The sequence below is a fragment of the Camelus ferus genome, chromosome 14 (genome assembly GCF_009834535.1).
Source record: "Camelus ferus isolate YT-003-E chromosome 14, BCGSAC_Cfer_1.0, whole genome shotgun sequence".
Lineage (NCBI taxonomy): Eukaryota > Metazoa > Chordata > Mammalia > Artiodactyla > Camelidae > Camelus > Camelus ferus.
Genome location: NC_045709.1, coordinates 22,498,334 through 22,509,910, shown reverse-complemented (window position 1 = coordinate 22,509,910; position 11,577 = coordinate 22,498,334). Strand labels below are relative to the sequence as shown.

Genomic DNA, 11,577 nt, shown 5'->3' with positions numbered 1-11,577 from the left:
AAAGATTAGGTATTGAAATGAATAATAGGTCCCTATGCTGGTGACTGGTAACCATAGGCTGAAACATGGTTATGTTGCATTTTTTCTGGATGAACCTCAAAGTCCTTGACACGCAGTGGTAACAGCCGCCTCCCTCTGGAGACAATGAACTGGTTCAGAGCAGCTCTGGCTAAAGAGCCTTTATCCAGGAATGAATATTCGGCCATAAGCCTTTCTCTTCCTGGAATGCTAAATCCTAGGGATTCTCTGCAGTGCCAGCTTCGTCTGCAGAGCAGGGTGTTTCCTGAATGTTCCTCATGGGTTGGAAAATGGTTTGTGAGGAGAGAGGACACTTCTACTTCCCTGGGCATCAAATCCCACATAGTGACCGATAAGCTCCAATCACAGCAGCTGTTTCTCCATCCGAGGACTTCAGAGGTGCTGAAGGACAGAGACAGACAGACAGACAGACAAGCAGACAAAGACAGAGACCGAGCCAACCTTGATGTTCTTAAAGTACTAATTCACCGTTAACAAAATGTTTTGGTCTCTGTAATAAGACATCTGGTGACAGCTAAGTCTTATTTCATTCTTAGCAAAATGTAGGTTGTAAAATTTATCTTAACCAAAGTATTGACCTCGCTGTCTTTTAAACATCTTTCTCCATTGTGAACTGCTGAACCCTGTGACCACAAGTGTGATACTCCGAAGGGCTGTCTCCTCCTCTCACCTGGAGAGCACAGCTTACATGGAAACGTCCACAGCTGATTTGGCCTCCCAGACAAGCGGATGGGGAACAGAACCAGGTATTGCCCTGAGGGGTGCTAAGTGTCCCTGACGTGGACAAGCAGAAGTTTCTCGGTGAAGACGATCTTTGCCATGTATCACGGCAGGAGCTCCACAGTCTCAAACGAATCCTTGCTGAAATATTTGGACGAATTCAAAGCTTAACTTTGAGGGGAAACACACGTCTGCCTGCAGCTGCCCTGACTGCCCACGTGGGCTGGGATTGTGTGGTATTCTGCTCCAGCAAGAGCCTTGGCCCGATGTCTCACCGTTCATAACAAGAGCCCATTTACTCCTTTGGTAACACATCCTATTCTCTTAGTGACTCGATTGAAAGTCCCCAGGGAGCAGGAACTATTGTCTTTTTATCCCCGAATCCAGCAGTCCTGACCTGATGAGTGATAAATGTTTATCCAACGAATGAATAAACAATACTGTTTTACCACCCGAAGTCCCTTTGTGTAAAATCTAACGTGATTCTCTCCGATTTGCCACCAGGAGAATGTTGTCTCCTTTAAGGAATTTATAAGCATCCTATATTAGACTTAGAATTATTTAACCCACTAAACTTAGCTTTTTCTCTGGCTGCCAAATCAGGACCAGATAGCATCCATGTTCAAAGACAGCAATGAGACCAGCCATTATAGTCAGAGTGTTTCCTTTTTATTAAAATTGAAACATAGTCAGTTACAATGTGTCAGTTTCTGGTGTACGGCACAGTGTCCCAGTCATGTATACACACATATTTGCAGAGTGTTTTCTGATTTTGGTTTCTTGAAACTTACTGTTTAATTATATTTTATCCTAAGCTACCTCAAATTGGGGAGGATAGTAATCATTAAATAGTTAAGTGCAAATGTGGAGACACGGTTTATGTTCACTGATCCACAATTTCGAGGTGTCCCGTTCTTCCTCCAGGGCAAGACACTAAGTGTCTTCCTCCCCCGGGGAAGCCAAGGGGCGTTGTTTGTGTGCTGGGGCAGGGGGGCTTTCTGTTCCTCCCCCTGGGCAGCTGGTTCTGCTTTTACCCCTCCAGGAGGTGAGGGTACGTGGGTGGGCTTTGGGTCGGTCCCCAGGGGCAGGTGCTCACGTCTGTCCCTGGCACCAAGGGGCGCCAGTCTCCTTTGTGAGGGGCTGGGGTCTCCCTCTCTGTCTGGACCTCCAGCTATTCCAACGGGACATGCTGCGCCGCTCGCGGCCTTGGAAATCTGCTAACATTCTGCCTGATGTCTCCTTACTTGCCTCCTCCCTCGTGCTGCACAGCGGTCCTGCCCCAGCCTCTTCTGGAGGGGCTGGTCCCTGTTTGAAACTCCGTCTGCTTGGTGGCCTGTAACCTCAGCTCTCTGACCAGCTCCAGAAAAGTCATGATTTTGTAGATTAGCCAGCTTTTTGCCATTTCCGGGATGGGGGTGTCGTTCTTTTGCAGCTTTTACACCCAGGTGGAGGCCGAATCACCAAAGGTGATGGATGGTTTGGAGCAGCGTGAGGGTGTGTCTGTGACGGTTTTGCTGACACCCTTGGCTGTGGGTCCGCAGTTCTCATCCCCACCTGCCTTCCTTACGTCCAGCGCTTGAGTTGGAGGTGCCTGGCCAGGCCGGGGCTCTGATCACTTGCCAGGGTTCACATTCCAATCCAGCCATGACCTGAGGCCTGTGCCCGCAGCACGTGGCTAACCAGCGCCCTGAGGTTCAGTCAGGAACCAGCGCCTCCCACACAGTTACCACTTTTCACATCAGGGCTGTATTTCGGCAAGACCTCATACATTCTCACAACAGGACTTTGAAAAGCAACGCGTAAGGTTTACATAATACAAAGAGAAGTGGAGATGAATCATTTTAGCAATTCATATGTGGTCATTTGATCAACACAGTCAATCCAGGTAGTTTAGTTTAAGCCTCCTCGATACTGGCTCTCTGAAGTCACCAGAGCTTGGTGAGTCTGGGTCAGGCGCTTAACAGACTCAGGCTTTCACCGAGTTTTATGATTCAGGAACATACACGACAAAGTCTGTGTGGAAAAATTTTATTTTTTTCCCAGCTATGGAGGCCATTATAACAGCACCTTTACTTAACAATGAGCTTTCTTACTGTCTGCATTTTCTGCCTTTACTTGTCCTTGGCAGTTACCGTTTCTAACCAGTGTTGTGTGTGCCTGGAAGAGGCAAGACAGCGTGTCTGTCTGAGTTAGCACCCCCAGCAGTGAGGTGAACATTGGCTTTCCCGCGGAGGTCACTTGAAGACTGTACAAAACAGAAATTATACTGTTTCAAGTTTTGAAGCAAGTAGTCTCAAGTTTAAATAATGGCAGATGACTGCTTTTTTCCTAATAAAAAAAGTTATAAATTCAGTAACTCTGTTATAAGGGCCACATGCTACAAGTTTTTCTGAAGCAATTTTTTTTAATAGTTTAAATTACAAAGTACCAGAAGTCAAATGTTTATAATTAAAAACTTCAGTTCTGGTATTGGAAATCCTAGACTGCCAAACAGGGAGTGCATACCTTTTTGACTGAGTATCTGGCCAGGGGCCCCGGCAGCTAGGGAGGTCAGGGTGGGTGTGCTCCTGCAGGAGGGGGCCCCCAGGGCATCCTCTGAGCGGGTGTGACTGTGCCCAGCCCAGGGGGAGGGGAGGATTTCCTTGAAAGAGCAGCATGGGGGTCAGGGTGGGGGTGGGAGGTCCTGCGTGACAGGAAAATCAGTCGGTGCGGATTGATGGCTTTCTGGCAGTGGAACAGAGCCAAGTCTTCCTGACTTCTTGTGTGCCCAGCTCTGCCAGGGTGTGTTTCTGGAAGCCAGCTAGTCCCAGCCCTTCCCGAGACGAAAGATGAATGCCAGTCCTGCATCTCAGATGAGAAGAGCAGCCAATCACTGTCAGATAAGAAACACATTTGGCAGAAAAAGAAACCAGATGGATAAGGATGTTACAGAACTAAACCAGCCTATAGCTCAGAATATAGTTAGGCCAGAAGATCAGCTTTCTTTGAGCATTTATAGCAGATCCCCTGATTTCACAGTCCCGTTTCTTAGACTGACTTAACCTTTATCAATTAGTTGACTGTATATTTATTTTTTAATGATAAGAGTTATTTGGAAAGTAAATATTTTGAAAAAAATTTAAATCTGTTCCTCCCCTCAAACAACTTTTTCATTCATTTGAAATCACTTAAGATTGTATTTGATCAGAGCATTTCTAATTGACTACAAATATAAAGTATATTTCCAGACTCACAGACACAGGAAACAAACTTATGGTTACCAGAGGGCAAAGAGGGGAGTGGACAGATAAATTGGGAGTTCGGGGTTTGCAGATACACACTACTATATATAAAACAGATAAACCACTAGGTCCTACTGTACAGCATAGGAAACTATACTCAATACTTTTTAATAGTATATAATGAAAAAGAATCTGAAAAAGAATATGTATATAACTGAATCACTGTGCTGTACACCTGAAATTCACACAACATTGTCAATCAACCATACTTAAATAAAAAATAAAATAAAAAAACAAAAAAAACTGTTTATAAATGCAAGAACAAATAAAATAAAATTTTTGAGAGAAAATGTGTTCCTTGCAATTATTTAACTTCTATGTCAGAAAACTGCTGAGATTTTTTCACCAGGTCTCATTGTTCAGATTTGTACAAGCTATTTCAAAACACCATCACCTTTGGATTAGCTCCTTTGTTTTAAAAGGCACTGAGTATGACCTCGTACTTGTGACGGAATTGCAACTGATCTAAACAAGATCCAAAACTGCAAACCAAGGCCCTGTTTCCGAAGGAAGCCCCTGTGCTTTTGTTTTAACGTGGCTGGTTCGCTTCACGTTGGCGTCCGTTGGTCACATCTGTTTCATGGATTTATTTGAAAAACAAAAGGGTTCTAAGGGCCTGGAAGACACTGATGTTGCCACCATACGCGAATTCAATTCCTCAGTCTTTGAAGTCGCCTCCCAAGACTCTCTGTGCATTTGGCTCCATGTGGAACAGCTTAAGCCGCCGAAGATGCCTTCAGTGTTAGATCAAAAGTATTTTTCCAGATGCCACTTTGAAATAACAAACAGCTTTATGGTTTACTTCCCAGTGGAGGCCCTGTTTGGAACAATGCTTATCATTAACAGCTCCAGCTTCTGCTGATTAAAGACATTAATCTGTCCTTTTCGGGAGGCTGCCGAGGTGTTTTGTACCTGTCAAAAGAGAGCTTAAAGGAGTCTGTCCAAGGCCCACCCTCCTGCGCCTGGACCTCAGGGGAAGGAAACCAGTGACATGAACAAATAAGAATTAGAGTCTGGAAAAGATGCGTTCATTAGGGAAAAAAATAGAGATAAAAAGAAGTCAGTTAAAAGAAAAAAAATGAAGATTCACGACAGAGTTTCTTTTAAATATTTCTGTGTGTTTTTTCCTAAGTCTGTCTCTAATTCACTCAGCCAGAATAATCTGCCTTTCCTCACTTCATTTAACTTCCTCTGAGGGGAATGCTACCACTGAGCTAAGGAGACTGGGTTACACGTCTTCTGTCCCAAAGTCAGTGCGAGGTTCTTTGAGGAAATGAACCTCATCTTCACTTCACTTTATGTCTCCCCTAGTGTCTTCCTAACACAGAGCCTTTGCTGGTAACGCTTCAGTAAATGTTGGGGTGCAGAGGAATGGGATGGGACAGAGTGGATGGAATGGGTAAGGACAGACCATGGACTGGAAATGGAAGGGGGTTCGAGGCATGTGCTCAAAATCAAAAGAAGTTCACAAAAATGGATGCAGAGAACAAAGAAATGCATTCCAGTTATTCAGTGCAACTGAGAGAGAGCGGAGTGCCTGCCCTTTTACAAAAAAGTACCTGAGCTCCATCACATGTGCTTATAAGCCACTTCTCCCTCACATGAAATAGGGTCTGCGTGCAGAGACGGGAGGGCGGGGATGTCCCTGCTCTGACTCTGGGCGCATCTGCGGCTCCGTGCACATTTGGTCCCCAGACCAGGCACCAGCTGGAGAACAGCAAAGGGTAGGGATGGCGAGGGGTTGCATAGTTATGGGTGACGTCTTCAGTCTCCCTGACCCTCCGCTGATTTAGCTTAGCCGTCTCATCCCCAAGGGAAAAACTGAAAGAAAGAAAAGCCAAATTCCTCCCAAAATGGCAAAGAGAGCACAATGTGAACACCTCATACGTTCTCCGGAGTCTCGCCCAGGAAAGCCACTTGAGACGCTCACGGTGGGACGTGATACTCCTGGATGGTTCCAGAAGTGTTGCTCCATCACAAAACTCTAAACGGCTCCTTGGCAACAGACAGACACGTAAACAATGTTGCTTCAGCATCCTTAAACAGGGGTTGCCTGGAAGTGCTTCCCCTAGAAAAGGTGAGTCTCTGTGTTAGGTGTACTTGATAGCCTGTCCCTCTTAATCACTGAGAGCAACGCCTCCTTTCCTGCTGACTTCATCCGGAATAATCTATTATTATGACACTTTTAGAAAGAAAACACCTGTGTGTATCACCTGGCACAACTTAAAACTTGTTGACAAGGTAGTGACAAGGAATCGATGCCTTTACCAGGGGTAGCTGCGTGTTTCCAATAAACAAAGTCGATTTGGTCTTCCCGCCTTGCTCACCTGCAGTGTAAATAACGTGCCTTCCTTCAGTGAGAGGTGGGATCACTGTTCTTTGCCAGCAGGTGGTGCAAAAACCATATTGTATGGTCTCAGACTGGAAGTTAGGTACACGTGGACCTTACTTTGGGAAGAAGTGATGGTGGAGTTCCCTGTTTAACACCAGCAAATGCTAACTTCTGTAACATGTCACCCCCACCCACCCCTTCCACCTCGCTAACTCCACACATTTGGATGTAGAGCTGGTCCCCATTGGCCGTTATGATCAATTTTGTGCTTATCAGCTGTCATCCCGTCTCCTCTGCTTCACCCAGCTCCTTGAGGCTGACAGCAGACCGGCACGAGATCATTAGCTCTTCCTAAGGAAGGCAAGTTATCTGTGATGTGACCCCTTGTCACCTCACCCGGTGGGGCCCAGGATTAGATTGGGGTCCCCAGATCTGGTGGACTCTGTTCTGTATCCATTTCTCCACCTCACTCTCTGCCTCCAATCAGAGATGAGATTCTGCACAAGCAAGACTGGTCCAAAGCAATTTACTGTTATGATTTAGTGACAGTAGTCAACCATGAGATGTGTTGTGGAGAATAAACAAAATCAGTTTGAAAATGTAAAACACTTTGTAAATTAAAATAACCGTGGAAATGTTGAATAGTTTAAAATCTGCTTGATTATTTCCTATATGATCTCCTTCAGATTCCTTAACTCTTCTGTGCCCCAGTCAGTTTCTTTCTTTGCTTATTTTTGCCACATGACAAGAGGGGGCCCAGGGGAAGTCTGATGAACTGTAAGCACCAGAGGAAAAAGAATGAGCTAGACCCAGATTTCATTCTTATCCAGAATTAAATTTAATGTTTAGTAAGTATTCACTGAACAGCATGGTTGAGATGACCAGTGCCAGGCGGGTGCTGCTGCTGCCCGCATCACTCTCTTAGTAAACTTACCGCAGCAGTTGCGCCGTGCTGCAGGCTTCCCGGGCTCCCGTGTGACGGCCACTGGGGGACTGCTCCAGGACCCAAAGCAGAATCCAGCTGGGTCTCCCAGTGCGTTTCTCTTCATATACCAATCCACAAATGCGAATTCAGTCTTGAGCTACAGGCTCATGCATTCAGATCCGAGCAAGGCGAAAGCGACACTCAACACTGTGGTCCTGCTTAGCTGCTGAGAACACACGCCACAGGGATGCTGACCAGAGAGGGTGCCTCTCCCAGACACACACGCTAGAGAGACTGGCTGTTTTGCCCCGTGTCACAGAGACAGCTGCTGCCTGAGAGCCCGTGATCTGCTTCCTTTCAACAGAGAACGAGGCGCTCAGACTCCAGAAGGAGAGCAGGCAGAACCCCCTTTCCCCACTCTCCCATGGTGTCAGGGGGACCCTCGCGTAACCTGATAGGCCGCACACAATCTCACTGGCACCTGGACCACTTCCAAGACCCACCCCTTCGGCTCCAAAGCTGAGGCTCGGTTCCCCTGGTGGCTCTCGTCCCTTATCTGGTCTGCACCCCAGTGCTCCCAGCAGGCGGGCCCCTGGCACCTGGCTCTACCTGCCACCCCCCTTCCTGCACTCTCAGCACCAGGACTTCCTAGGAGCCTCTCTGGGGGCCAGAACAGTCTCTCCCACCAGCCTCCAGAACTCCCATGTTCTCAGACAAACCCCCTTTATTTAGTTACGATCGTGTTTACGCGCACATACCTTTCACGAGGGTGTAGGGCTGCTCAGGTTCTCCCCTTAATTCCAGCCAAACGCAGGGCTTTATGTGCTCCGGGAATGAGGTCTACAGGCTTTCTGCGTCGCCTGTGAACTGGTGTCAGCTGGCCTAGTCTGCACTGATTCTCGTCATCCCGCTGGCTCTCATTTGCAGATGTCTGACCTCAAGACACATTTTGATCCCACTGTGTTCTGGTATCGCCTTTAAGACTGTAAATGCTGGATACCTCTTTGATTCTTTTTGTTGCTGATTCTTCTTGTGCCTAATTTTTGTGCTCAATTCTTGTATTAAGTTTATCAAATGAGTGACCAGGTGATAGCAGAGCCCTTCTGTCATTTATCAATCACACTATTCAGTAAATACTAAATATAAACCAAATACAAGTCACTGAGTTTAGCTCCAGTAAAGAAAGGAAGGAAGGAAGGAAGGAAGGAAGGAAGGAAGGAAGAAAGAAAAAGTAATGCTCTCAGCCCTCAAAGAGCTGATTATCTTGAAAAGGGAAAACTCTAAGACAGGACACCCACTTCTGCTAACAAGCAGATTGGGGCAGGACTGTCTCCAAGGCATAAACAGGGGTTGAGAGCACAGATGAGGGGGAGATCTTTCTGGCAGAGGGCAGGCTGGAGAGGGGGAAGGGGACGGCGGTCTGTGCACCTGAGGATAATGGCAGAGGGGCATCCAGTCGGGCTGCATGGCCAACTCTAAGAACAGAGGACCAGTGGACCTCTTACTGAAGCCTGCAGCTGGGGAGGGAGCAGGGGCGGGGAGTAGCGACAGCCTGAATAGAAAGGAGGGTGTGGACCCAATACACATTGTGGGGCTGATCCTCAGAACTGACAGGTGACCGGGTGAGCCGGTGGGACTCCGCTGTGCCCTGCCTGCGCCCTCGGTGCTGTTGTAAGCATGTCACTTGTGTTAACACCTTGTGCTCAGGACAGAGTCGCCAAGAAAGTTGAAAAGAGAGGGGAGTGAGAGAGCAGGTTGAGACTCCAGCTCTTGAGAGCCTCCAGGGCTCCAGGAAGCTGAGACCGTATCTGGGAGGCCAAGGGGACTCGTGACAGGTTTTCAGCAGGAATGTGCTCAGGTGGTGAGGCTGGGTGGTCCCGGGAGACTGGCCAAAGCCCAGTCTGTTACTTCCCAGATGGGGGCCCAGTTACTGGGTCGGTAACAGTCGGTCTCCTGGGTTGCAGTGAGGATTCAACAAGCCATCACGTGTAAGCACTGGACGCAGGCCCTGAAGGTGCGGCTCTGAAGGACGCAGGGTTGTCTTCAGAACCGGGCTGCAGGCGGCCTGGGCAGTAGGGGCAGAGAGGGGAGGCCAGGCAGGCGGGGCACCCACAGGGCTGCCAATGTCCTCGTTAGGGTGAGAGGGCACGGTGTCACCTAGACCGGGAGAGCGTGGCTTCCGGAGACATTTAACGGGGGGATCTCAGAGTCTGACGTCGCTGAGTGTCAGGGAAGAGCCAAGGGTCGCGTCGCTGACGTGAGATTATCAGAACGGTTCAAGAAAGCACCCCCGTCTGGAGGAAGAGGTGGTGTGTGGCATGTGGTTGACAAGAGATTGGATTTGGGTGTGTTTAATTTAGTCACCAGCGGCATATCCAAGTAGAGGTCTGGAGCAAGCAGTTTCAAACGCTTTCCTAAAAGACAGGAGAAACAAAAACTGTAAGATTTACCCTCTAGTATGATTCATTCCCACAGTGAATCTCTGCCCTGTCCCCAAAATGTGGCTCGAAGGCTGCTTCTGCCATGGACGCTGCTTTGTTCATCACATTGCCCTGTATTTGTTTATACCTGTGTCTTGCTGAGCTCCTTAAGGAAAGGAACACACCCTGTGTTCGTCTTTGCACTCACGTGCAGCCATATTTGGTGAACTGACAAAGGGATGTAAACATCGTCTTTACAGAGCATTGACAATTTAAATCGTGGAGTTGCGAGGGAGAGTGAACAGAGAGGAAAGAGGACAGAGGGTAGATCTTTACCTACATGTACAGGTTCAAGAGAAGACAGGAAAAGCAACGGAAAGAGGGCACAGAGGAGAAGAGAGGGTATCTGGAGAGGGGGAGTGCCACATCAGACAGACTTCCACAGAGAGGTCACGGCGTCCCGTGCTGAGAGAGGCGCAGAAGAGGGGTGGAAGCTGACAGGTTCTCAGGGCCCCGGGATGCCGGGAGTTGGCTGCGAGGTACTGCAGGGGTAGGACCATGACGTCCTCCTAGGGGCCAGCCCTCCAAGAGAGTGCTGGCTCAGCAGACCCCAGTCTTCTGGGTTCTGAGGAAGGCCAGAATGCAGATTGCAGGTGGATATCGAGCCTCAGCAACCAAGTCCAGCTTAGAAAATAAATGATGGTACCCAGCACTGCGTGGGTCAGATGTCCCACCTGCCGTGGAGACAGCCAGTTTCGAATGTCGGGGCAAGAGCGACGGGGGGCAGGGGGACGGGATGGACATCGAAGCGGTGTTGAGTGGTTGTGCAAACCAGACAGGACGGAAGTCACCTGACAAGGCTAAGCCGTGAGTTGAGTGTCGGGGACCGGGAGGCGCCGCCCACGGAAAGTCACGCTTCCTTGGGGTCTCCAGGCGTCCTGACCAGCCTGCCTCAAAGGCCTCGGGGACTCACTTGCTCAGGCAGCGCAGGGAGTCGGCTTCCTCGTTTTCAGAAAGCTCAGCACAGAGAGAATGGAAGCTGTTGTCTCTCTGAAAGCCTTCCTCTCAGACCTGCAGGGGCCCGAAAGCCCAGACCAGATTTGCTCTGTCAAGGTCACACCCATTAGCACCCACTAAGGCACTGCTCTCTGGGGTGCCTTTTGAAGTCCTCCGTGGTCCAGGCAGATTCTTTCAAAGCGATTTTGTTTTGGCTGCGGCTAGCAGGGAGGCCAAGAGAGAGCCCAGGAGACTGAGAGTACGCCCGCCTGTAAGCTGGGGCGCTGCCGCCGGCTGCTGGAGGGGACTCTGAGGGGGTCTTGTTCAGGGAGGTGAGGCCCGCCTCTCCGAGGACCTCTGCTCGGTCAGGACACGGGGCTGTTAGTTCTCCACTGAGGACACACTGAGTGTCTCTTCTGGGACTTGGTTATCCTAGCTGCAACAATGGAAGTGGTGGTAGCAAGACTAAACTCTGGCCCAGGAGGTTTCCTGTGTTTATCACAGCGCAACACGAAATCGAATACCTAAGAAATGTGTGTTTAATAAGAGCTTCCACCAAGTGAAAGAATTTAAAACTTGAGTTTTTTTCTCTTTTTTAATCCATGAACTCCAAATCACAGAACAGATGGGCATTACAGACACACATCCAGTGAGCTGTTTACAGCCACATTCCTCATCTCGTTGGAGACATTCATAATTGTTTTGTTTCAAAGACAGTGCTATTTAAAGGCTATGACGCATCTTATTGGACAGCTCCAGTGAACATATCTTATTTCACTGCACATTTCTGGAAAGTTACTTCAGAATTGTTCAAGATGGTACAGGGCCCTTTGGCTTCATTCAAAGGGTAATTTAGTAGCTGTG

The 11,577-nt window shown here is 48.4% G+C and overlaps 1 long non-coding RNA gene across 3 annotated transcripts; it reads right to left on the bottom strand.

Annotated features, from left to right (window-relative positions):
• Positions 1-1,430: 1,430 nt before the first annotated feature.
• Positions 1,431-8,179, bottom strand: LOC116668603. Of its 3 annotated transcripts, XR_004325809.1 has the most exons (4): positions 8,056-8,179; positions 7,307-7,651; positions 3,265-3,631; positions 1,431-3,004 (listed from the first exon to the last, which is right to left on the bottom strand). It is a non-coding gene; the product is annotated as an uncharacterized LOC116668603 (long non-coding RNA). The 3 variants fall into 3 exon arrangements; XR_004325808.1 differs by having other exon boundaries at positions 1,431-3,631; XR_004325810.1 differs by having other exon boundaries at positions 1,431-3,600.
• Positions 8,180-11,577: the final 3,398 nt, after the last annotated feature.